Source organism: Apis florea, unplaced genomic scaffold (assembly GCF_048593485.1).
Source record: "Apis florea isolate Af1SG1 unplaced genomic scaffold, ASM4859348v1 contig_37_pilon, whole genome shotgun sequence".
NCBI lineage: Eukaryota > Metazoa > Arthropoda > Insecta > Hymenoptera > Apidae > Apis > Apis florea.
In genome coordinates this window covers 1,919,475-1,945,350 of record NW_028256861.1, presented here as the reverse complement: position 1 = coordinate 1,945,350, position 25,876 = coordinate 1,919,475, and the positions used below count along the sequence as shown (strand labels likewise).

Genomic DNA, 25,876 nt, shown 5'->3' with positions numbered 1-25,876 from the left:
TTGAAACGATAACACGTATGTTGTAACAAACTTAATTATTTGTTGTTTATTTATATTGACAAATATTGATAATTATTTCTAATCATTGGTAATCTCAGTTTCAGTTTCATCTTTGTACGCAAAAATACAATTTATTTAAAGTGAAATTTACGATAGATACTTAAGTTTGAATTAGGTTTCACAGGTTACAGAATTTTTACATTTATCAAACTTCCTTCCCAAGAAATGATCATGAAAATTCAGACTCGCCTCCCTCTCCTTTATAACTCGTTAGGGACGATATTTTAATTTTAACAGCGACGAAGCCGCAATTGGCTTGGAGGGTCACCGTCGACCTTCCTCCTCGTGGCCCGAGCTTAATGACCCTTAATGACGAGTTAAAAATACCCGACCTCCGACCAAGATCGAGGGGGTCGTGGCCGTGACGAATACCGGATGGAAAGTGACCCAATGAAAAAATCTCACCAGCTATCGTCGGTGGTTTTCGAACCGTTGAAATTCGGCTACCATTTTTAATTCGAATTAATATGTAAAATAAGAACGATTCGTGCAAAAGTAATGTGCAATGACAATTTTCTATACTTCTTCGACACTTCTTTTTCGAGGAAATCGTATGCATTATATAGGATGTACTATATACTCGTTTGCTCGATGATCGTGGATATATTTTCGACTCGAATTCTCGAATTAATATTATTTCAATAGGTAATCAAAATTCTAGCAAAAACAATATTATTATTATTATTATTATTATTATTAAATCTTTTTACATTTTTAATTAATTAATTTCTCCAAACTTGATTATCAGACTTTCATTCACACTTCATTCCAAACGCTACCTCATACATCGATTTTCCCTTCGATTTTCGATATAATAGAACGAAAAAAAAAAAAAAAGAAGGGTTCACAAAGATAACGAAATTCTCCAATACAAAATAATTTCCAACCAAAAAAAAAAAAAAAAAAAAGACCCTTCGTTGGACCCCAGAGCAAGCAAAAATAACTCTCTTCTTAAATTTCACTCTTGATGCATCGGGACGGGCCACGTACATCAAGGTTCAGGGGCACGGATCAAGCGTTTGCCCGGACTTATTTATTTTTCCACGAAAGACGGAGCCGTGGCGACAACGCTGGAAGGATGGAGGGGAGGGGAGGAGGAAGAGAGTAGTGTTGGCCCCGAGGGCGCGTTGGATTTCCATTATGCTAAACCGCAAATGGAGTCCTGCGATCGAGTGTCTCTCTGCGCCACCCCTGGAGGCACACAAAGCCGGTGGAATAAGGCTCCTAAGGTGTAATGTTACCGAGAAATTAAATTCTCTCGTTCTCTCTGCGACCGCCTTCTCCCGCCCCATCGTCCGATTTCTACCTTTCCTTCTCCCTCCCCCCTCCCTTTTGTTCCTTGTTGCCGCCGCAGCGTGTCCCACCACCACACCTTTCGGGGACACCTCGAGCGAAAACAACCGTTCTTGGTCTCTCTCGAAACCGATGCTTTCCTTTCCTTTCTTTAGAGAGGCGGCGACCCGGCAAAATAAAAACAAACTCGAGCAAAAGTGACTCGCGCGGTTATAGAAGGTTATAGAGTCTTTCTGTCTCGAAACTGTTCACCGATGATCACGAAATATATTCAAGCTTATTTAGTGGCTTGAATCTTTTGCTAGAATCTTCGAGAGATTGAATAAAAACTCGTCGAAAAATGAAATGGAAAGTGTTTGCAGTATAACTAGGTTATATTAGAAAGAAGGAGCGCAATTTTTAACGCTTCCTTTGTTATCCCTTATCACCGTCCACACGTTCGTCCCACAAGCGTTCTCACGCCGAAAAAGATTTGACAAAAGTCGGGTTCAATCCTTGCCCAATCGCGAGGAACAAAGAAACACCGAAGGACAGCCTTAACTGATAAACCGTTACCAGCTTTGTAGCGCGAAACAGCTTGTCACTCGCAGCCTACGTCCGTTTACAAGAACCATTGTCAGCCAAATCTTTGATTCGAGGAAGGGAAAGAAAGAGATCGTTTTTCACCTGAAACTGTGACTCATCTATGGTGACGACTGGCTCAACGGAGAGAGAAGGAAGTTATGGTGGTGCTCTTGGGCGAAAAGCTCGAATGTCGGGCGAATCCTTTTGTACGCGTGCAGATGGCGCCAGTCGACACTGTACCCAGACTTCATTTGTGACGAGAAAAAGAGGGAAGAGGTTTTCTCTACATCTATATTGTATAAGCGCGTAATAAACATAGTGATGGGTGAAAATATTTAATAAAGTTACGAGAATAAAGTTACTTCGATGAATTGTTTCAAATAATCGTAGTGGCAAACGATCAATTATGAATTCGAGGATTTTAATTAAGTAATTACTCGAAATAGTTTTATTATTAAATTTCTGCATTATCACAGATTCTGTTTTATATTTGAACGGATGTCTATTCTTTACGTGTACGCTTGGATATCGCAGTATGTTTTAATATCTCTCCCTGTTAGCCTGATTCGAGAAGCATCTTACCCTGCAAACTCGCGAATAATAATAATTCAACAAGCGTGAACTACAAGTTGCAGCTCGTCGGATGATGTTCGTTAACGAAAACACGTTCCCTCGGATCCTTCCATCTCGAACAAGTTTTTCCTTTTTCCATTCGAAAAACGATTTACCGAGCCACCACCGTGTCCTACCGGCTCTCCTCGAGATTCCGTGATATTACGAAATATGACAGGGGCGGGCAACCGGGTGGTGTAATTTGACAGGATCAGAGCGACACGGTGGAAATTTTTCACCGAGTAGAATTCCATTGTTTGCGGACATTCCTCGTCTCCTTTCTTCTTCTTCTTCTTCTTCTTCTTCTACTTTTTTCTCCCACCTTCTCGCGGATAGTGGAACAGAGAGTTTCGACGATTTGATAAATTCTTCGTCGCGGAGATGGTTCATAACTTGCATAGCGTCCAACATTTTTTCGAAAATTAAACGGCATTGTTCGATGGCTTTCCTCCTTTTCCTCGATATGATTTTAATTCGAACTCGTCCCGAGCAGTCGAGAGACGTTTTACATCGAGAGGAGTGATATAAATGGTTTGTAAATTGTGTAAATCTGAAAAATTCTCGTAGAGATTAATTCTAACGATATTATCAAGTTATCGGTTTACGTAGAGTGACAATTATTTGTAAGAAATTAAAAGGGAACTGTATACAGCGAATTATTTTATTTCATAATATGAAAAAAATTTCAAACTTTACAAACGAACAAATAAAATACATATCTAAACGAATTTCAAAACAATTTTAAATTGGCCAATTCTTATTAATACCTTGGGCGCCCTCGTAAAAAAAAAAAAAAAAAAAAAAAAAAAAAAAACAGGAAAAGTTTTAATAATCCGCAACGATTCGTTGTGTTTCCCGTTTCGGTGGTGGCCGAAGCTTCCCTCCAACCAGATACAAGCGAGATGAGTTTCGCGCTAATTCGAAAGACGAGATACGCCCCGAGGCGGCTCTAATCTCGTTCATGCCGCGTTCGCAGTATTGCGATGAAAGGCGTACCTTAATTTTCCCTGTTCGCACGGAAACTGGCCGAGGAAGGGGAGGGGGAGGGGAGAGAGAGCAGGGAGCGGGAGGAGGAGGAAAAAGGAAGAAAAATTCTGCAAAATACGATGGATGGTAATGAGCCCGTGGCGGTGCTTCGAACCTGACGGATCTCGAAAATTATTCCAGAATTTTCTCTCGCCCTTCTCGTCCCTTCTTTCTTTTCTCTTCTCTTCTTTTTCGTTCGGCCACGTTTCAATCTCTCCGTCTTGCGCGAGTAATAATATATTTGAGGGACGCCCGTCAGTGGTGTCGATCCACTTTCCAGACACTAGTTTTTGGACAAGTTTTGGGGGTTAATTCGATTTACGGGGTGTCGTGAATAAATTATGGCGAATAAATAATTACAGATTCACTGGGAGGATAAAATTAAAATTAAATCCATTCTCGATCCAAATATTCTATCTATTTGCAAAAGATAAGATAAAACAGAAGAGAGACGAACAAAATCTCGTATTGGAAATAAACAAAAATTGAAAATTCATCGATGATTCGATTCGATTCTTCTTTTCAGAACCCCCTCCCTCCCTCCCTCCTTCTTTTTTTTCTCCTGTACCAGATCCCCTATAATCGTTACTCTTCAACGCGGATGGAAGAAAGAAGATGGCGCCTCGAACTGTTATTCTTTCCCCCCCCCCACTCTCCCTCCCTGGATCGTCATCTGTACACGTCGACGATAATAACCGAAGGAAGCGGCGGCCGCGCAAAATCTTCAATCTCGTTTGGCAAATGGCCGATCTCTGCCACCAAAAGAAGTCGACGACGGTTTCGAAGCGCGTGCTCTCCTCCCGGCCGCGAGCGAAGCGCCGTGGCCGCATTGTTCCCCCATCCACGCCTCTTCCCCCTCCTCTCACTTTTTTGCCCCACCCCAGGAACCAACCAGCCCAGAAGATCCGTGTTTTCTCCGTCCAACGAGAAATCGATGCTCGTTCGAACTTCGTTATACCCGCTGCCTTTTACGATCCTTTTTCCTTTCTTTCCTTTCTTTCTTTCTTTCTTTTTCCAGATGGATCCAACGGCGAGATTATAATTTATGAAATTAGCTTTTGGAGGCTTGCCTGTTTACTCTTTCAAAATTAACCTGATTTATAGAGAAATGTATAATAATTTTAATCAATTGGATGGATTTACGCAACGGGATGATAAAATTTTTATACAGCGCACGTTTAGGATGGACAAGTAAGTTCGTATTCAGCGCGAATTTTTTCGACATTTCATGGATATTGTAACGCATAAAAAAATCGGCCAATCTGAAAATTCCCCAGATTGATTCGAGTCAACGAAGATTCGACTCAAATCGAATTATCACGAAGACGGGGAAATCCTCGTTCCACCCCCTCCTCCCCGTCGCCGATTACTCTCCGTCCCTCGTTCTCGGTAGCAATTAACATCCCTCTTTGTTATCTTTCCCAAAATTACCGGAATACGAACAGAAGGAACACGTATATATATATATATGGAAGAGAGACGACAGAGGAACAACGAGAGCCACGAATTCACGACAATTTGCCACACGCATCGAGAGTCAAACTCCCTTCAACGCGATTCCACCGCCCTAAGATTACTCGAATTGAATCGACGCGGTGTAACGCCAACAATATCGTCCCTCCTCCCTTGGCGTCTCTCCTTTGTCGACACCCGTCATCGCGGCCCCCCTGTCGTCATCCCCGCCTCTCGCGACTCCGTGTGCCGCGAGGAGCCAATTACAACGTAAGAAACGTTAACTCAGTTTGTCGAGCAGTTAACACGGCCGAGAGTTCCTCCCACACCGACTCTGATCCCTGTGCGCCTTTCTCTCTGAAATGAAATCTGGTTATTCTTGCTTGTTCTTCTTTTTTTTTATAATTTCGATTTTATAATTCGTATAATCGAATGCAGTAATTGTTATATTGTTTCGAACAATTTTGAATTCAAAGGTACCTACATTTAAAAAATTACGCGTCTTCTTCTTTCGGAACGCTCGCGTCCGAAAAAGCAAAAAAAGGTGAAAACTTACGTCGAAGAGACCGTACGACACGTGGCGACCTCTTCCCGGCCAAGATGGTGGGGGACGCGAGCAACGCACAGACCCGACGCGAGTCGAGATAGGCTGCATTCGAGGAGTCGATGGAGTGCCTAGCCCGCCTGAAATTCCAGAACCGGGCCAACTGTTCAGCTTCCAACGGCGCGAAACCGAGCCGCCCCCTCCTCCCCCGCGCGCGTATCTCGGATGTTTCGGTGCGTGCGTGCGCCTAACGGTAGCCAGGAATTCGGCATACACGAGGCGGAAGAGAGGGGACGCGCCGATTATTGCTCGAGTCAAGATCGAGTAACCAGAGAGGGGTGGGAGTAAGACTCTCGGGATCATTATATTTATCATAGCGCGGCTAATAATTTCGGCATTCGAGTCGAACATGCGACACGACACCCTTCTCCCTCCCCCCCTCGAGTGGAGAGTAAAGTTCGTCGACCTATCGGAATTCCTGACATCTGGCCTGTCAACGACCATTTTCATTAACGCCGTGTTAATTAAAAAGGAGAGTTCTGTCTCTTCTTCTCGCCCCTCCTCGATGGCGAATATTTTCGCGCCAGGAGCCATCAGAGCCGGGGCAAAAATTCAATACCTCCTCTCCCGTTTCTGGTGGTGTTTGAAAGCGTTTATAAAATTTTCTCCAAGCTGTTCCTTCAACACGTCCGTCGGCCAGCGTGATTTCGTCGAGTTCCTCGCGAATGTTACTGTTGCAAGAACGTAAACAGAGCGTAACGTAAAATTTAGTTGGGACATATTTATATATATATATATATTAGTTCTTAGTCTTCATTAATTAATTGTGTAATATCGATTCTGAATTAGTTGTTTTCAGTGCCTCCACTTCTACTTCTTCGCTTCCAATTGTTAATATTTAGGTGAATATGAGCCTCTTGGCAACTTCAACTCAGTTCTATATTATCGGTGATAATAACAGCAGTCTCCTATGTTACCATACCACTTGTCTCTCTTTTCTGTTTCTGTTATTCTTAAATTTTAAATTCTGCGATTCCAAAGCATATTTTATATTTATATTTCAGTGCTTATTCCATTAATCGCTATATTTTATTATTATACATATATTTACATTTACAATAAATATATGTATTTAGTAAATATATGTATAATATAACATTCTAGAGGGCTCTTTTTACTCGATTGATAACTTTCTTAAATATAAATACAAACATAAATGGTTAAAATCTTTTTTTTTTTTTTTTGAGGCCAGGAGGAGAAATTTTCGTTTTTTTTAAACGATCTTAACGAAAGTTCTCTTTTTCTCTCTCTCTCTTTCGAAAGTATCGAGATGACGTTGTTGAGAATGCCGGTGGAAAAAATAATTTAAGAAAAAAATTTGCGGCATTTGACTCGAAATTTTGCGAATACGAATATTTTCGGTAATAACAATGCCGTATTTTGTCAACGACGTGAACGCAACAGCCGGAGGATGTATCCACAAATCCTGTATCTCGTTATGGCGGGCTGGCGGGACGCCATAAAAGTGTCGTGAACCGTAAGCCGCGGAAATGAAGGACCGCGTACCGGAAGAGCGTTGTTCCCGATGAACCCTGCCGGCCATCGACTGCTACCCTTTTTTTTTTATGCATTTATTCTGCCGAGAAAAAAACTGTATCAAATTGATAACGATTGCAGAGACAAATCGTAAAATTAAAACCGAAAAAGACGAGATCAGAGATGCAAGAAATTATTACGATCTAAAAATTGCGCACCTGGACATCGTCTTTCCCACTCACGAGAGGGAACGAGAAATCCTCGATTTCTCGAGGAGAAGACCGCGATATGGAATCTGACGGAGAGGTTTGTTAAATGACTCGGGCGGATGATAGATGAGGACGCGACTTCTCTCGATCAGGCAGCAACTTGGAAAAACGACGACAGCGCCGCCCTACCACGGAATCCAATAAAACCGCGTGCCAGCCAGAGAGAGAGAGAGAGAGAGACTCGATCTTGGAACTTGCTCTCGAGCAATTATTCTCCCCAGGAATTGAATCGTTCAATTAATCGATAGCTGTCGGTTCGAATCGAGATGGATTCAGAAATTTCGAAAAGACTTCACACTCCCTCTCACTTTACTCCTCTCGTAAAAAAATTTGACGAAGCACAACGGAGAATTCGTGCAGGAGAGAGATGGGAGAAAGGAAAAAGGATGGCGAGGGATGGAGGAGGTAGCGGCAAGACTGGAGAGCAATTCTCTTGACAATTTGGCCTGGCGGTTCGCCAGCAGAGGCCAGTCGATTCAACTAATCTAAGTTGCTTAGCACGACTTCGTTCGTCCCCCTTCCACCGACCCCGACTTGTTAGCTCCGCGCCTCCCTTTTGTTTCCGCTATCTCTCGCTGGGCGGAGGACTACAAGAAACCTCACGAGCTATGAATATAAATGCATCGATGGAAAAGTATTATATCCCTTTCCAGGTGGTGGATGGGAAATTATCGCGATTACTTTCCTCTTTCTATTTGTTATTCGTGTTTATACACAGGGTTATTATCGTTAAATAGATCAATTAATCTGTTACCAATGATTTTATACATACGGGTTGGCCAATTTTATAAATTTTATTTATTATTTTATTAATTATCATTTACTCTCTCGTTTCTAGTGTCATGACTTGCCAAATGTTAGGAATTGTATTATGATACGTGGAATTAAATTTTTATGCTTCAAGAAACAATTACTTATCGTTTCGTTTATGTTTGGTGAAAGATTCCTCGTTCTATCGGCTGGCCCCTTATTTTTTTTTTTTGTAAATAATTAATAAACGGATATAATTATTATTAGTGAAGTTTTCGTAACAATATTTACGGTGAAAATATCTCCTCTCAACTTTTTAAAGTTAAAAACTACTTAACGTCCGACGAGACGTTAGCACTATTTCTCTACACATTTTCTGATATTAACGAAATTATACAAATAGTTATTTGTGTTATTCAACGTAACCGATATTTGCTCGTAACACGATCAATCTTCGAAACTCCACCAGGCAGCAGTTCATTACGACCCTCTAATTGAAAGCAGATTCACGAGTTAGTGCAGGTGCGTGCTCAAAAGGTGATACCTCAGAGGTATGCCGGCGTAACACGACACCCAGGCTCGATGCTTCGAAGCCCCTGCGCACTTTAAGGCACGTCACGGGCCGATCTTTCCCCCAGAGTCCTCCTCCCCCTTCTTAGGTCTCTACACAATGCCCAAGGTGCATACTCGTAAGAGCTGCAACTCGAGTTAGATCTATCAACAAAACGCAACTACTTCTTGGCCCGTCATTTTTCATGCTAGGTGCATTCTAGGTTTCGAACAATTGATTAACCTTTCTTGTATATATAGCTCACGTAAAACTTAAACCAATTACTCAATATGGCTAGGTTATTTTCCCCAAGCCTATACACTTTTAGTTAATTAAATATGCGCAACGTGTTCATATTTCTTCGTGGGCAAGAGAGGATACAAATTTCATGGAGGAAAGGCTCTCTCGATATCTTTATTACCGACCGAGGATAAATCAACCGGTTATCGCGGTTGACGTTTAAGCGAAAAATCAAGATCGAACTCTTTCTACGAGGATATGGTAAAATTGCGGCTCGCTGATAAATGCCTGGCCGGAGGCGAGTGATCGATGATAACGAGCACTACTCGACAGCCTGTTAATCCGGACGACAATTCTCGTCGCGCCAACAAATCACGTTCGATGAGAGAAAAGAATTTTCGCGAGGCTGAAAATTCAATTCGAAGAGCTACGAAGTTATTATTAAGATGATTCGTTACTTTCCACGATCTGCATTATTGCCTTTTTATCTGTACAAATAATAGTGTCTGCCTAAATTGTTTCGATTCCAGAATTTCAATAATCTGGATGGGAATGGTTAATCAACTCGAGAATAAAGACGCGTTAAATAAAATTAAATTCTTGATCCTTCGTCAATATGGCGATTTCGATGTGTCTTCCTCGCATTTCTGCGATAACAAAAAACCACAGGGCACCCCTGTTAATCCGGGGAGGAGGGGACAATTCCGGTATCTCGTCGCGCTAACAAATCACGACCCCTCGCCTTTTGTCCTCCCCCAACGACAATGTAGATATTGTCCGGCCATGATGGCGGAGGGGAGGGGGGATGCCAGCTTCCGGCGAATTGCGGCTTTGTCGCGAAACTCAAATCCTTACAATAATTGGGAGAGAGAGAGAGAGAGAGAGAGAGAGAGAGAGCGGAGTTTGACGTTGGCTCTCGAAACTCTCTCCTTCCCTCGGTCGAGAAGGTGCGGCACACTTCAGAAATTGTGCCAGATTCTAATCCGACGTGAACGCTTCCTCGAGAATCTGGCCGTTTTTCTTCCTCCTCCGTGAATTTAACATCGATTCAGAGAGGGAGGATAGAATTTTTCAATGTTTCTCTTCGTTCTCTAATTGCTGAAATTCAACGATACGGTTGTTCGTATGCTTGGCGGTGAATTTCTAGGGAATTTTATCTAATAAGAGACGCCATATTGTTTTGTCTAGTTCGCTTGGGAAACAAGATTCTATGGCGCCGTGTGTTTAAAGAGAGTAGAAATTTTATCGTTTGCTTTGATTATCTTAGTTATTAATAATATCGACATTAATCTTTTCTTTTCTCGAAATTTGAATTTGGCGCGCTGACGCGTACAATCAAAAATCCCTAAAAAAAACACAGAGAAAATGTATTCACAGAGGAAATTCAAGCGTTTACCAATATTCATTTTTCGACAGTTACTTCTTACCCGTCGACGGGAATGAATCCGCATTTGCAAATCCCATTAACGTCCCCGAAAAGGAAAAGGGATCGCTCCTTATCTGCCGAGCCGAGTTTGTCCCGTTGTCAATTATCTGGCTCGTCTTGTAACGACCGACAGACAGACCGACAGAGAGTTTGCCCCGCAATTGGAACGGCAAAATTTTCCGAAGAACCGGCACCCTTGTCAACGCAGGAAATTGAATCTTCGCCGAGGAATCACGTTCACGAGAAAATATGTATAAAAGGCCGACAACCAGCCGTCGTGTCGCGCTAAAAATGTCCGAAATCTATCTTGTCGGGCGAAGAGTGCCATCCTGGGACGATATTAAACACGATTTACGCGCCAGTGGATCCCGCTATTCATATACGTATATAGGGACTCCATTGAACGCTTGGACTTTATCAGGGCGCAAGTGTTCCCCAGTCATATTTCTTCGACCGTTTATCAACCGACTCGCAGAAACGCGTATATCGTATCGAGGAGATTTTCCGGCAGGCGAATCGTCAGAAATAAAAGAGGAACGTGATCGCGCAACACGAAGTGACAAGGAAAGTACTCAGTAAGAATTGCAGAAAGAACGGCAGAGGTCACTAATGTAGCGACAGTGCTAATAGAAAGAAGCAAATTATTCTTTATGTTCATGATTGTCAAATTCCCTAGACGATTTTCATCCTATCTCTAACGACTCTAATAATAAAATGGATTTTCACTTTCACCACCAACAATTGATGATGGAACAATTTTTTAGTAATTAGAGTTGCCATAAATTCTTTAAATTCATGATTGTTAAATTCCCTAGACAATCGAGCTTTTGATTCTATCTCTAACAATTCTAATTCCAACTGGATTTTCACAGTTCACTTTTAGCGTCAATTTTTATGGTGAATTTTAAAGTAATATTTAAATTCATGATCATCGAATTCCCTAGATGATCTTATAAATAATTCTAAATGAATTTTTATGGTTTATTTTCAGAGTCAATAATTGATGATGAAACAATTTTTTAGTAATTAAAGTTGCCATAATTTCTAAATTCTTTAAGTTCGTGATTATAAAATTCCCTAGACAATCGAGCTTTTCATCCTATCTCTAACGACTCTAATTCTAACTGGATTTTCATAGTTCACTTTTAGCGTCAATTTTTATAGTGAATTCTAAAGTAATATTTAAATTCATAATCATCGAATTTCCTAGATGACCATGTCTTTGATTCTTCTTATATAATTCTAAATGAATTTTTACGGTTTATTTTTAGCGTCAATAATTGATGATGGAACAATCTTTATAGACTTGTCACAATGTGATCATTAAATTCCCTAGATGACCATGCTTTCGATTCTTCTTAAATAGACTTTCACAACTACTTTCTACTTTTAGCGTCGACAATATGATGGTAAATATACGCAGATAAGAACGACTAGTGCCGCTAATTCTCGCACGGTGCGCTGAGATCGCGTCCAAGCTTCTAAATGGCGTCCCATTTTTTCCCAGCACGGTTAAGGAATTTTCGTGGCGAGGCTGGTCATCGGGCAAATAATGCATTGGCGGAGCGGTTTCGAGGAGAACTGAGATACGAGGCGTCCAAGACCGATGGACGCTGTCTCGAGCCGGTTTATCGCCGCTCGAAATCCTTATCTGTCCGGAGGGTAATCTCGAGGAATCCCTTTTGCGCGGCGTTATCTCGTTCGAGTTTGCCGAGGAAGGGACGGAGAAACGAAAAGCCAACGAGAGAACGATGCAACTTTTTAACCGTGCTCGATTCCTTCCTCCTCCCTTCCTTCTCTCTCTCTCTCTCTCTCTCGAGCTTCCGTTATTGTTTCTTTACTCTCGGTGTTCTCCAGAGGCGATCGGTACCCCGTTTCTCTTGGCATTGTCTCTGGAGCCGGTGGTCAAGGGTTTGCGCTATCGATTGGCACGGAAATTCAATAAGCCTGTGGAAGCTCGATGAACTACGTGTCTAAATAGAGTGGACTGGTCCGAGTCTCTCTCTCTCTCTCTCTCTTGTTCACCGATGTCGCTACTGGCAATTTCACTCGTGGTTGCCCGCGACTCTTTCGTGCTCGTTTCATGCTCGTGTATGATCGTTGCGACGAGAAATTTGCGCGAGTGAGAATGCTTATGTTAATTTTTCGATGTAATCATCCTCTATCAATCATCTTTTAGCTTCCGATCCTCGTCATTCTTTGATAGGAGCGAGGAGTTTCGAAAGAGGTTCAGACTAGGTTAATTAACGCCTCGTTCGAAATCCAATGAAATCCTCGCGATCGATCGAGAAGAAGAAGAAGAAATCAAAGAGAGGGAGAGGAGAGATGGTTACGTCGCGGCTCGAATATATATTTTTTTGATCAAATCGTTATTTCCTTCCCAAACGAGCCAATCGAACGCTACGATCGACTAGAAATTATCTCGAAACTCTACTGGCGTTTTATTTCTCCACGGGGAGGAGGGGAAAATATTTCGAAGGAGCTACGTCGACGCGACAGCTTTTGTTTTCGTTTTAAGCGGCGTCGCCGAAAGATTTATCAAATTATTTTACCCGCCACTCCGTTACTCCCTCCGGGTCTACTCGCTTCCGCGCCTTACTTCTCGCTTATTCGATCCATCCTTTTTTGCCACGCAAACCCCGCAAACCGGATTCGCTTTTTTCCTCTCTTTCGTGCCCGATCCTTTTGTACACTCTTCGTTTCGTAATAACACCGGATATCGTTAAATTTTATCTCGATTTTATTTCCTTGAAAATGAAAAGGAAGAAAGGGAGATGGAAAAAAAAGTGGGAGGTTTTTTTTTTTAGAGTATATAATAACGTTTCGAATTATCAGAATTCTGGTTCTTTATTTATAATATTTTTGGCGGGATTTAGGGCAAATGTTTGAATACGTAGAATTTGATAAATAATCGCACGGTATACTTGGATTATAATAAAAAATATAGTTTATTATTATTATTATTATTATTATTATTATTATTATTATTATTATTCGTGTAACATAAAAGCATACGAATACGAAAGAATTTAAAATTGAAAATCGAAATTTTGAAACAATTTGAACGTTACGTGTATACTTTGTATTCAATAAATATTTTACAAATCAGGTACTTTATGTTGTACTCGCGATATGCAAGACACCGTCCCTTGCATTCATCTGTGTGTATCGATTTACATATATTTATACAATTTTATAAGATATGCGGTTATAATAACTGCTACGTCACGCTATGCACCGTGTATGCACGCCATGATCGTTATATTTATACTATTCTTACTCCAAGTAAAAATAACAAATTCGATGGCAGCGATACCTGAAACGGAGAAGAGAGATTAAATTAAATTTCGAAAAAAAAAAAAAGAAAAAAAAATTAGAAAAGAAAAGAAAATATACATTTTACACAATAACGTAAAAAAAAAATTTTTAAGAATAATCCATCCTCCTTCTCGAAGGAGGATTTCTCACGTACATGTCGAACGATATGCAAAGTCAGATTTGTTGCCGTGGACGTAAGCTGATTTCCCTGTTTCGATCCACCCCTCCCCGATTTAGTCGAGCGGATTGCGAATCGCAAACACGGTGGACACGATCTCTCGTAAACTACGATCGTTACACGTATACAAGGGCGACCCTTGAAGAAAGGGAGTTGAAATTAATGGTTCCTTTATGGCCACTCGATGATACCTCGATGTTACCCTTAATACGGCCATTTATCTCTCGCCACGGTTGTTCCTCACGGTGTACGGTCGACGATTAACGTTTGCCACTCGTCGTTTCTTATACGAGCGTTGCGCCATCTTTTGTCCTGCGTGGACGGATAAATGTTTTATCGTCGAAAAAAACGAATTTTTAATCTTTCCTTACTATTAAATATGAACCGAGTTATCGTTTTAAAACTGAATTTTTTAATGACAATTTTGTTATATTTGCCTTTTTGATCCAAGTGAAACTGGATATATGAATCTAATTGGCAGAAATGTCTTTGCCAAAGAAGCCTTCTGTTGATTCTATTTGTGCTACGCGTAGATTATCGAAAGTTTTTAATATTTTTAGCGATAAAAAAGTAATATTTATTCTTCGTGAAATTCGTGATTACGAATGGTTTCATTTTTGTATCGGCTTTGTATAATTTTAATTAATACATTATACTTGAAATAATATAATAATTCCATTTCTATTAATTAAATTTATACGTAGGAGAACGTCTACGAAGCCCTCTATGAAAAATTAGATAGATTCCATGTCGAGCGCCAACCCAAAGAATTAAAATCCCTATGATAAAGAAGATCCCTATAACAAGAGAGAAGGATCGGATGCAAATTCGCGATACCAAAAAAAAAAAATCAATAAAGAAGATCTCGTTGTACGATTGAAACTAAATCGAATCGTCGCGCAACGAGGAATATTTTCTTTTCTTTTTCTTTTTTTTTTTCGCCTGCATAATTCATGTCGCGGGAGAATAATCTTATTGCGGCCACGAAATGGATGTAGTACTTGGCGCAGTTTTTCTTTTAAATTATTCAGCGTCAGGTGGCGAGTATTGCGAAACAATCCTTTTATAAAAGTCATTTGCGAGGACTGCGACCAAGGAAAAAACAAAGAAACCTACCTGCCACTGTGCGCCAGGCTGCTGCACCGCCACGCTGGTTTTGACGTATTTCTCTCGTAGCCCTCCTTTTCTCGAATGTTCTTCGAATTGTTGCCTTCGACATTTTCAATACCGATTTACCGTACGTCGAAACCACCGCCCTTCAAAACTTAAATCCCATCCCCCTCCCCTCCCCCCCCCCCCCCCCTCCAATCGTGTTTTCCACGAATTAAAAGGAACAATGCGTCGCGAGAATGGATCGCGATTGGATCGCGTATTGAACGGGTCTCCCTTTATTATAATCCCCATACGTTACGCGAAAAAGTATTTGAACAAGGTTCCCTTGTCGTGGAAATGCATTAATTTATAGAATCCTTTGTGCCGGGGAAAAATTATTACGTTCGAAAGCCGGATTTCTGAGAGGTTGAGCATTGTTGTGCTTAAAATCTTTCCGCCATGTTTCGAGCTACAGCGTGAAACAATAGTTGGATAATCGTGGATTGGCGGCCAAACAGAAAATATTTCGTGATAATTATTCAATTACATTAATGCAATTATAACCTCATTCTATCTCCCTTCCATCTAACGTTGCAAATTCAAGCTTACTTATAAGCTGAACTTAGAAATAAACTTTCATTAATAATTTCTCTATTAATTTTAATCTCTGGAATCGATTTTTTTAAAGATTCTCCGAGAGATAATTGGCCGTCCTAACCTCAATCTCAACGCGATCAGATAGAATTTTTCTACTCATATCGAATGTATCAAAGCGTACCTTCAATGTCTCCATTACTTCAAAAATTACTTGCATCGCCTCTTCTCTCGTCGATTCTGGCCCACGATTCTGACGTTTATAATTGAATCGATTCGTCCCGAAGCGGTGGACGCAAACCGGAAAGAAAAAGACGAGTTAAGAACGCGAGAATCGCGGGTCTGTTTATGTCTGCTGGAAATTAATTACCGACCGAGTCAATCCAGCTCGTTAATAGCCCGGCTAAGTGGCTACGACATGGCGCGATACCAACTTCACCCAACCAAAAGTTTCCTCGATCGAGAGTCGTTTCACGGATTGAGATAATCGGTCATCTCGATTGTGACGATAATTTTGGGGACGAGTGTGAATGGAATAATAATAATAATAATAATGTTACCGACCGAGTCTGAAAAATAGACTATATTTTTCTCTCGATGTTAATTTCATACCTACGATAAATTTATAACTTCTACTTCGAGTCCAATTTTTATGGAATATCGTAATTTGTGGGTAAATTCGATTACATTATAAAATGAATGTTACATAATCATCGAGTTGTTTCATTTGCAATACTACTACTTGATATAAAAAAATCAATTACCAACCTCGAATAAGAAAAAATATAACTCCACTTACAATCACAACATCTAAAAGCCTTAATTATCGCGTTGCTTTTAAAACCGTGCAAACGTGTCTTAACGTTCGTAAGAAGAGCATCGTATTATACAATGAACCGTGCCAAACGAACGAAAAGAGAGAGAGAGAGAGAGAGAGAGAAGAAAGAGAAAGGGAGAGGGGGCAATAATCCAGCGCGACAAACGGATACACGCTCGACTTGCGGGCGTATCTAGAATTACGAGTGGACCTGGGTTCCTTCCACGCCGGCTTCCAAGCGAAATTAAATTTAAAGCAGCGTTCCGATTTTAAAGTGCAACGAAGTGGCGGATAAAATTCGATGTTTCATGGAGCGTGAGACGGCGCTGTGTCGTTGGCCGCGCATCCGGGGGTGTCAGCGGCCGGTTCTGCGGGGTCCAAGGGGGTTGGATCGAGTACAGAACCCCATAAAATCGGCTTACAGCACAGCCAAACCTACGACACAACGTTACATGTACAATGGCTCCAGAGAGTATTCGGTACCAGCGTCTTACGAGGAAATTTCACCTAACCTAAAAATCCTGGTTTTAATGGAAATGTACGTAGAGCGCAATATTATATGTGGATTTGTTTCTTTGTGGATAATGTTTCTTTGCAAAATATCTTTTGAATATTGTGCGCACGAAGTGACCGATTTTATATAAATCTATTCAGCGATTAAACGATAATTAATCGGTTATGTAAATGCAAAAAATACTGTATAACACTTTATTCTAATATTCTCTCTTAAACGTAAGATTTTTAATTTTTATATTTTTCGTTTGCAAAAATATTTTCAAATTTCAATTTCAAATTTTTCTCAAATTTTTCCTCGTTCTCTCTACGCTTTCTGTAATTGTGGTAGAATCTTGGTTTTCGTGAAACAGTGTGGTCTGGCAAGAAGCAACAACAAAGTCTAAGGAAGTGGCCAATGTTTTTCACTCGTCCCGCAAGAATTTCAATCTCGATAATCTACTGCCTCGATAATGGAAGAACGCGGCAATTGGCAACGACTCACCGAGAATATTTTTCTCCGGTGGAGGCGATTCGATTAAACGTGGCTGTGAATCTCGTCTGGCTGCACCGGAGAGAAAGAATGGCTGGATGTCGTCGACTCGAGGCTGTTGCTCGATGAATTTCCGGTTCACCGCTCGTTTCGCATTTTTCTTTCGTAATTCGTGGCATATATACATATTTTGAAATGAGAAACGGTATTAGATTAAACGAAATCTTCTCAGTTTCAGGTGTATTTGTTATTCAGCGTCAAGTGGGTGGTTATCGTTAAACGGAATTGTTTAATTGTTTGGATAATTTGTTTGGATAATAAATATGGGAGAAGAAGCGTAGTATGCGGAATTACTAGATTACGGTTTAAATTTTATCCCGATTTTATAATGCGATACGATGAAAATGATTAATTATATGTATAATTAATGTAAGTAATATAATTAATGTTATATTCGATTGCTGCATACGAAATGGCCAATTTCACAAATGTAAATCCATTTAGAACTTAGTAATTAAATGATCTATTAAATAATATTTATTACACGTCAATTTAAAACTTGAATGCAAACTTGATATTTGAATAATTTTGTTATAGAATGGCATATTGTGTATTATAATGAATTTTTCTTTTATAAATTCCATAAGATAAAAAAAGAAGAAGAAAAATTGTCGATAAAATTTTCGAAACAATTACAATAAAAAAATAAATCCATTATTAATATATCGATAATCTAAATAATACGAAAATCGGTCTGCTCCATCCTTAATACCTATAACTGCCGCCAGGCGGCTTGTGATTCTCGTTAGCATTATTTACGCCTTTAAGTATAACTAATCTAAGGAAACGAATACTGTCCTTACGTATCAAGGAGATAGTGAATGTTATAATGGATTCTACCTAAATCAAGTCATCATCGAACAATATTTGAACCTTAAAAACAACTTGATCTTGTGTATAATAGCAAGGTAAGAAATGTACTATATTATATTCGTTAGTCTACTATTAATATTAGTTGTTACATTTTTTTAATTATTGACAATTGTTTTTATTCTGTATGATTAGATACTTGTAATTTTCTAATAGTAATTGATTTATAAAAAATGAATATTATTTATTTCATTTTTTCTTCGGAAACTATACTATGAAAATTTTAAAAAATTCTTTGCAATTGTGAATAGGTTTTTAAAATAATATTACTTATTATTTATTATAAAATAGAAAAAAAGTAAAACGAATAATTTACAATAAAGGAAAACTAAATTAAACTATACCAAAAGCAATTTACGATTTATAAAAATTTATTAAACTTTTTTATGTTTATAGTTCTAAATTGAACAAACTACAAAACGTACATACCAAAAAAAATTATATAAGTTACACAACGTGTAATCGTGAAAAAAAATACCCGATAAAAAGAGAGATCGAGCTGTGGCTGTTTTCGCTTTACGCGAAAAAAAAAAAAATTACTCAAAACAGTCTCTTCAACGGATTCGACCCCATTGAAATCGACTCGGAGGGACACTTTCCCAACTTTATCGTGGCCTCTTTATCAAGAATGAACCGCATCATCTCGAGGAAAAGTGAGAAACAGGAAAAAAAACAGGATCCTTTTGGTAAACGGTGGCGTGCTCCAGAACGCTTTGTGCCACTTTTACCAAAAGGGGCGGCGGGATAAGGTGGTATCGGGTATCCGTGAGTATCGGTAAATCGGCTTTGGCCACTCCCAATGCGCCGCTTCTTTTCGAGCAAAGCTTGGCCCGTGATTCGGTGGATTGCACGGCTCTTAACCGCAGTCCCGACCGCGGCTAAGGGTCGAGAAGGACCCGTGGACGAAGGAAGGAGGAGGCCCGCGGTCTGGTTTGCGGGCCAGGATGAACCTGCAAAGAATATCCGCTCCTCTTGTGGTTGCCGAGGATCGATGAAGCCGCTCGTGCTGGAAAAAATGCGGGAAAAGTGTCCTCTCCGACTATTTCGAAGAATAGATGTTGCACGGCCGATCGAACTCGTTTGCCATACTCGTATATACGAGACCTATGAGGAGACCAAATGACAATGCTTTCTCGCGAAATCTACGTGGTGATGGATCAAATGCTTGCCGTTTTCTCGCCTATCTTGATTCTTCTAAAACGATATTCACTTATCATCAAATTATAAATTGTATTATATGTATATATATAAAGAAGAATTAATAACAATAATGGAATCAAACCATTTGGAATTCACGAAACGACAAGTGCACCTTAAAACGAGACATCCCGCTTGTTTCTTTAAAAAACACCATGAAGAGGAGACCTTGCCGGGAAAGTTTAAGGGATGAAAGGGTTCAAGGGTCGAAGCCACTTAGAGGGATCGCCTGATCCTTCTTGCCGCTAAAAGTGAAACGACAAACTTCCAGAAACCTTAACGAGGACGAGGGGGAGGAGGAAGATTTCGCTTCAAAGTGGTTGCTTCGATTAAAATCCCCTCCCTCTTTTTTCTTCCAAACTTTTTCATTTCGATCAAAAAAAAAGAAAAAAAAAAAAAAGAAATATCATCGAATCAAAGAAATTTGATTCGCGATTTAAACTTTAATAAACTCGGTCGTGGAGAACGGTGAGAGTGCGGCGCAAAGGTGCGGTTTGACACGGAAAACCGATCGGGCTCGCGGGCTGTCTGTGAAAACCAACCTGCGGCTGTGGACACTGGTGGACGGGAGAGGTGGTGGGGGAGCGATTGATGAGCGAGAATCGTCGTGGAAATCAAATCTATGTACGGGGTGGCCCTGATTAAAAGGATGGTTGAAAATCTCTTACGACAGGCGTGCAAAATTTCGAAGTTCTTTTTTTTTTTTTTTTGGATGTAAGGATATGATATTATCTGTCCTTTCGACTGGCAAGAATAGATACATGTGTTTTAATTTTAAATGGGATGAAACTGTGCCAATTGACGCGTTCTTTAAGGTTAAGCAGCGAAGAAATGTGAGATAATTATTTTTGCTTAATTTTCAGATGTTCGATACGACTGAATAAGTATTAATTTATGAAAAATTTATGAGAAAAGAAAATTTCGTGTATTAATATGTATTTATAGCGTGATTATATGATCAAACAATAATTGTTTAATTCCTTAATCTTCCCTAACCTAATTAAATATTCTGTCATAAACATAATTTATTTCTGTCGAAAATTATTACTCGAACTTCTTATCCCCAATTTTCCCTAGATTTAGAAAGGAAAAGTCTACGATATTCTACTCTCTCTTTTTCTCCTCCTGTTACGGATTCCAATCCCAGATAAATCAAAACTGGGCGCAACGATTATTACATCGCCAGAGATAAAAGATGAAGGGAACACGTTTCCAACCGATGAACAAAGCGTCGATTCAATTGCAACGATTTCGAGCCACTTAATCGAAGTAATCGGCCGAGCTTCGAGGCTCCATAAAGAAGAGCCGGCCGCGGATCGAAAGGAAAAGGACCTGGGGAAAGGGGAGGGAAGAGAGGAAAGTGAAATCCGGCGTTAGTCGACCATGATAAGACCTCTAACTTCGTTTCCGAAGTGAGAAGGCAAAGTTCGCGTCTGGCAGAGTCTTAGCCGGGTTGGGTGCAGAGGGGGGGAAAAAGAAAAGTCTGCAGACAAGTTTCTGAACGGCGAAAATTTGATCATCCCGATGCGAGAGAAGAAAGAACGATTGTGAAAATTGAAAAAAAAAAAATAATAATAATAATAAACAGATCTGTTTAAAATTGTAGTTATTTCTTTTTCACACCAGTTATTCTAGTTACTTATAACAGAAATTGTTACCATCCGTTGGTAAGAAAGATTAATCATCCTTATAAATTTAGTTTAACTTCTAGAAGAGGATATCGGTTAATTATAATACTCGATCTTTTAATAATTTATTTTAAACTCCAAGCAAATCGCATTGATAAGTGAAATATTAAAGAACGATTTTAGAAGCCAAATCAAATTATTATCACCACTCGAATAAAAATTTACATTTTACCCATACTTTTAATTTAAGCGTCGTCTTCTTCCACTAATTTCAATAACTAATCAATCGATTGAAGAATCGATTTAAAAATATACTTTATTACTTTTATCACTTTTCACGGCCACCCTCTTTGAAAATGATAAATCGAGAGGAAAAAGCTAGATTATTCTTCCGGTAATTCCGATCGCTTGGCTTGAGAACAAGAATCGAAGTTGGCGCAAACAAGGTTTTTGCCAAGGAGAGAAGACGCCGCTGACCCACTTCCTGTTTCGCGCCGCTCATCATTCCGGTTTAATCGTTCGGATGCTTGGGAATCGGCGCTCGAAATTCGATTTTCCATTCGACTCGAAGGTAAAACTGGTTGAAATTCGTTCGGGTTCGATGATTGAAAAGAAAATGCGAGGGGGCGGGGGGGGGGGGGAGGAGGACGATAATCGTATTTGTGAAAATAAAATTGAATGTTTTATCATCCATGAATCGTACATGTAAAATACGTCTATTAAAAATATATTGTATAAGAGCTTTTGTTATAGCAATTTTGTTATAGATATTATTTAGTCTATTCATTATTCGTTATTTGAAAATTCCTTTTATTAATTTGAGTAATAATGGCGATTTTTATAATTTTTGAAAGAGAAAAAAAAATCAAATTACGATTCGAATCCATAGACGCGCGTACTCCCAGATTGAAGGCTCGGTTTTATGAACTAATCCATCTTCTGAAAAGTCTTGCAGAAAAATCACGAGATAACTCTTACAACGATGGATAACGTCTGAAACTTTTTGCAGAGGGTAGAAAGTCTTTTGCGAAAAATCTGCTTCCCTCGAAATTTTAGATGAGAAAACTCGTGCTTATGGCAGGTTCTAAAAGTTGGAGAGAAAAAAGGGGGGAGGGGGGGGGGAAAGAAATCTTAAAATTCTTGACAATCGCGAGGTTAGTCTTTTTTTCGATCGTCCAATTAAGAGGGAACGAGAATTCGAATACAAAATTAACGAAGAAATATGATTTGTATTATTTTATTCCCGGAACAGAATTCTTAACCTAACCTAAAAAGTTTGCCCAGAAATCGTGAACCGAAGAAACCAGGATAATTATATAATGTGGCACGTTAAGGAAGCCAATGAAAATCACTCTTAACATAACCTAAAAAACGTTCAACGTTCTAAACGTTTGAATTAATGAAAATATAAATAACATTTCAGAAGAAAAAATCTCGACAATTTGATTCCAACAGCCTATCGATTAATCCAACGTATAAATAAATTAACAAAACACCAAATAATTCGATCGTTAGCGACATATATACATCCGTATACCACGGTTACCAGAGTAATTCATTATCCTCCAGACGGATACCTGCGCGCACACACACACACAGATCAACACAGGTAACAAGGTTCCCCGGTGCACGAGATTGGTCGAGCAATTTGACCCGGTTTACCCGTCAAAAACGATCCTTCAAAGACGCCTTAATTAAGAGCACCGCTCGAATCAGCAGCTCGCTCGCTTGCCGACCGAAATAAAATAATAATTCGCGGCACGTACGGCGCGCGTACCGTGGCCCACGTGATGGTGGTGATGGTGGTGGTGGGAGGCCACGTCGTGGATCTGCTCCTTGCGAAGGACAATGGAGGGGGGAGTGGAAAGTTTTTACCTGGGAGCAAATCCATTCCTCGTGGCTCGTTAACAAAAACCCGATGAGCTCGGGCCAAGTTCGTTAACGAAACGTGGTGGGGGCGCTGCGAGCTCCGCGACAACTACGTAGTAAACTCCTAGAAAGAGGGAGATCCGCGTGGGAAATAATGACGTGGAGAAGAGGGGGGAGAGAGTGATTTCCGGCGGAGCCACCAGAGACGAATTTAATTCGCTGCAATTATGCAGGCTGTGGCTCCCTACCGGGTCCTGACAAACGTTCTTTCGCTCCTTCTCTCTCGCTCGCTCGTCTTCTTTCCTTTCCTCTCGGTCGGTAATATAGAACGAGACGGATCGTTCCGATACGCTCGGAATCTGGTAACACTCCCGTAGGGATAAACTGGCGCGACTGGTTTTTCCCCTTTTGCGGGAAAAACTGCTCGATCTGGGCAGGGTGGGGCGGTGGAACAGTTGGAGGAATCGTGCCCAGGAGCGCGAACGTAATTGCGCCGCGGTCGTACTTCTGCTCACGTGCCTCCGCTGTCTCGTTAGTTCGTTCTTAAACTCGGATTAGCCTCGCTCTATTTTTTAGCTCATGGCGCGTAGCAGCAATAGTGTGGAAGGAAGGTAAATGAGATTTGTGGTTCCTTTTTTTCGGGGAGGCGAGGGGGGGAAGGGAATTAGAGATCGTGGTTTCTGAAAGAAGATGTACTTTGATTTAGATTTAATTCCAATTTCTATTTTTCAATTAAGAATCGTAGATATAAGAATTAACGTAACCTAACCTAAAAAGTTGGAAATGTTCGTATGTTCGTAATTAACGATAGGATTTTGTACTTTCTAAGTTTCGCTCTATGAAAGATTGTAAAATGTACCACGAAAAAAAAAAAAAAAAAAAAGAAAATAAAAATAAAAGATCGTATTACATGACAATGAAATAAATAATCTTTTGCATAAATTGATACGATATAAGAAAGCAATACGACATGACCTATTTTCTAGACGGGACATTTTCACTAATTGAAGAAATTTCATGCTCAGGTATTTTCCGGAGAATTTATATGACCGGTAAAATAAGGGGACCAAATTATGGAAATTAAAGTTGAATTTAACTGACTCGCAGCCGCTGACATAAATTTACATCATTCGCCCCTTTACTCATTCTCATTTTGATATTTTTCTCTCCGCGAATTTGCAAAGGGGAAAAAATTTTTAATTTCGAATCTTTTTCTTCTTCGTTAATTACAAAAAAGTAAGAAAACTTATCAAAATTGGAAAATAATGGAAATTAATTAATCGTGATTGAAAATTTCTTTTCGTCGCAATTTCGAATCGGATGACACGTACGATCGTGTCCAGATAGAAAGTTTTTGCGGGCAGCCAAGTCGACGTATCGGGCAAGGGTTCGATGCTTAACAAGGGATAACCTCGTTAAGGACCACGGAACTAGCTTGTGTGTTTTACAAGTTAGGAATTACGTTGATTAGTAGCAAGTCGACCGTTCAACTAGCGTGAACGAGTATTTCGCCACTTGAATCACGATCCATGAGCCTAGTTATATATATATGTATGTATCAACCTACACGTAACGATTCGTATCGTTTCCAGTCTTTGATTTCTTTTGCTTGAGATTACAATCGAGATTATAATTTTTCTGTCCGAGAAAGAACAAACAATTTTATATTTGCTTCGAAGAATATTTGCGTACTTGGAATTGATTAACAATTAATTAATATATAGAAACGATCCTAATCTGCCTATAATTGCCATCTCAGAAATCATCTTGTCCATATATAACTATATTCCCGTCACCCAATAATTGTCGATCCTATTAACCTAGTGACCCTATTATCGACAGTTTCTATTATTATCCATATGTATAAGAAGAACTCCAAGAGATAATAATTTTTTATAACAATTTTGTTTCAAAATATATTCACCATTATTTCTCTTTTTTTTTTTTTTCTTTTCAAATATCGAGGGGAAAGAAAAAGAACAAAACAACAAATATCTGGGACGAGACTCGCAAGAAACGTTGATCGTTTTGATATTTCGTGGCATCTTGCGTGTTCCAACGTGAAAAACTTAACCGAGATATTGCTTCTCGGAATTCGTAACATCTTGGCGCTCGGCCAACTCGTAGACGCGCGTCCTCTACGACACCAGCTCCATCTAGTCTTAGCATAGTTCGTAAGTCCTCCGCAAGGTCTGTTAACTTTCCACGGCCAAGATTGCTGCTTGCTGCTTGCGAATAAAGAGGCGAAACTTTTCATAGGTGGAGAGAGAGAGAGAGAGAGAGAGAGAGAGAAAGGAAGGAAAAAGAGACGTGGAACGACGTATCGATTATGACGCGTATTTACAGAGGCGGAAGGCGTTAGTCTCGTGGCGCGAACTTTAAGGTCGAAAGTTTCGCCTGGATCGTATACTTGACAAACGGAGCCGGAAGACGGGACAAATGGCGCCGTGAATCTCGTCGCTCTCCCGCTTCCACTTTTAATTCCTTCTTTTTTCACGCGCCACATGCGGTTGATCTCGACCCATGTGTTCAAGGGAGGAAACGGTATACGATGCAATTTTTTTTTCCTTGCTGAATTTTATGTTGATTTATAGAATTTTTTTTTTTATTATATTAATAAATATCTTCGCTTTCGAGTTTGCCAATCAATGGAAAATAACTAAGTTTGCCGTCTGAATTTTACAATTGATTTTCGATTAAGAAATAATAAACGTTATTTTCTCTATCGATTTTTATTATCTTTACGAATATTCTTGCCTTGCCTCGAATTCCTTAGATTGATCTATTAAACGACACGTCATCGATCGAATCGTTTCAAATTAGTGCGCTTGATATTATTAACACGTTTATCACACGTTTCAAAGAGCAACGCTTTCATTAATTTCACACACACAAATGTTGTTTACGTATCAACAGGAAATTTAAATGCACAAAAAGGCGAGGCAA

At 39.8% G+C, this 25,876-nt stretch overlaps 1 protein-coding gene and 1 long non-coding RNA gene across 6 annotated transcripts in view; one reads left to right on the top strand and one right to left on the bottom strand.

The window, feature by feature from the left end:
- The window catches only part of LOC100870258 (uncharacterized), a 304,187-nt gene that overhangs the window by 161,449 nt on the left and 116,862 nt on the right, over positions 1 to 25,876 (bottom strand). The gene's annotated exons all lie outside the window — the stretch shown is intronic.
- On the top strand, positions 17,820 to 20,457 carry LOC147656273 (uncharacterized). Its single transcript, XR_015294791.1, has 2 exons — positions 17,820 to 18,274; positions 18,633 to 20,457. It is a non-coding gene; the product is annotated as an uncharacterized LOC147656273 (long non-coding RNA).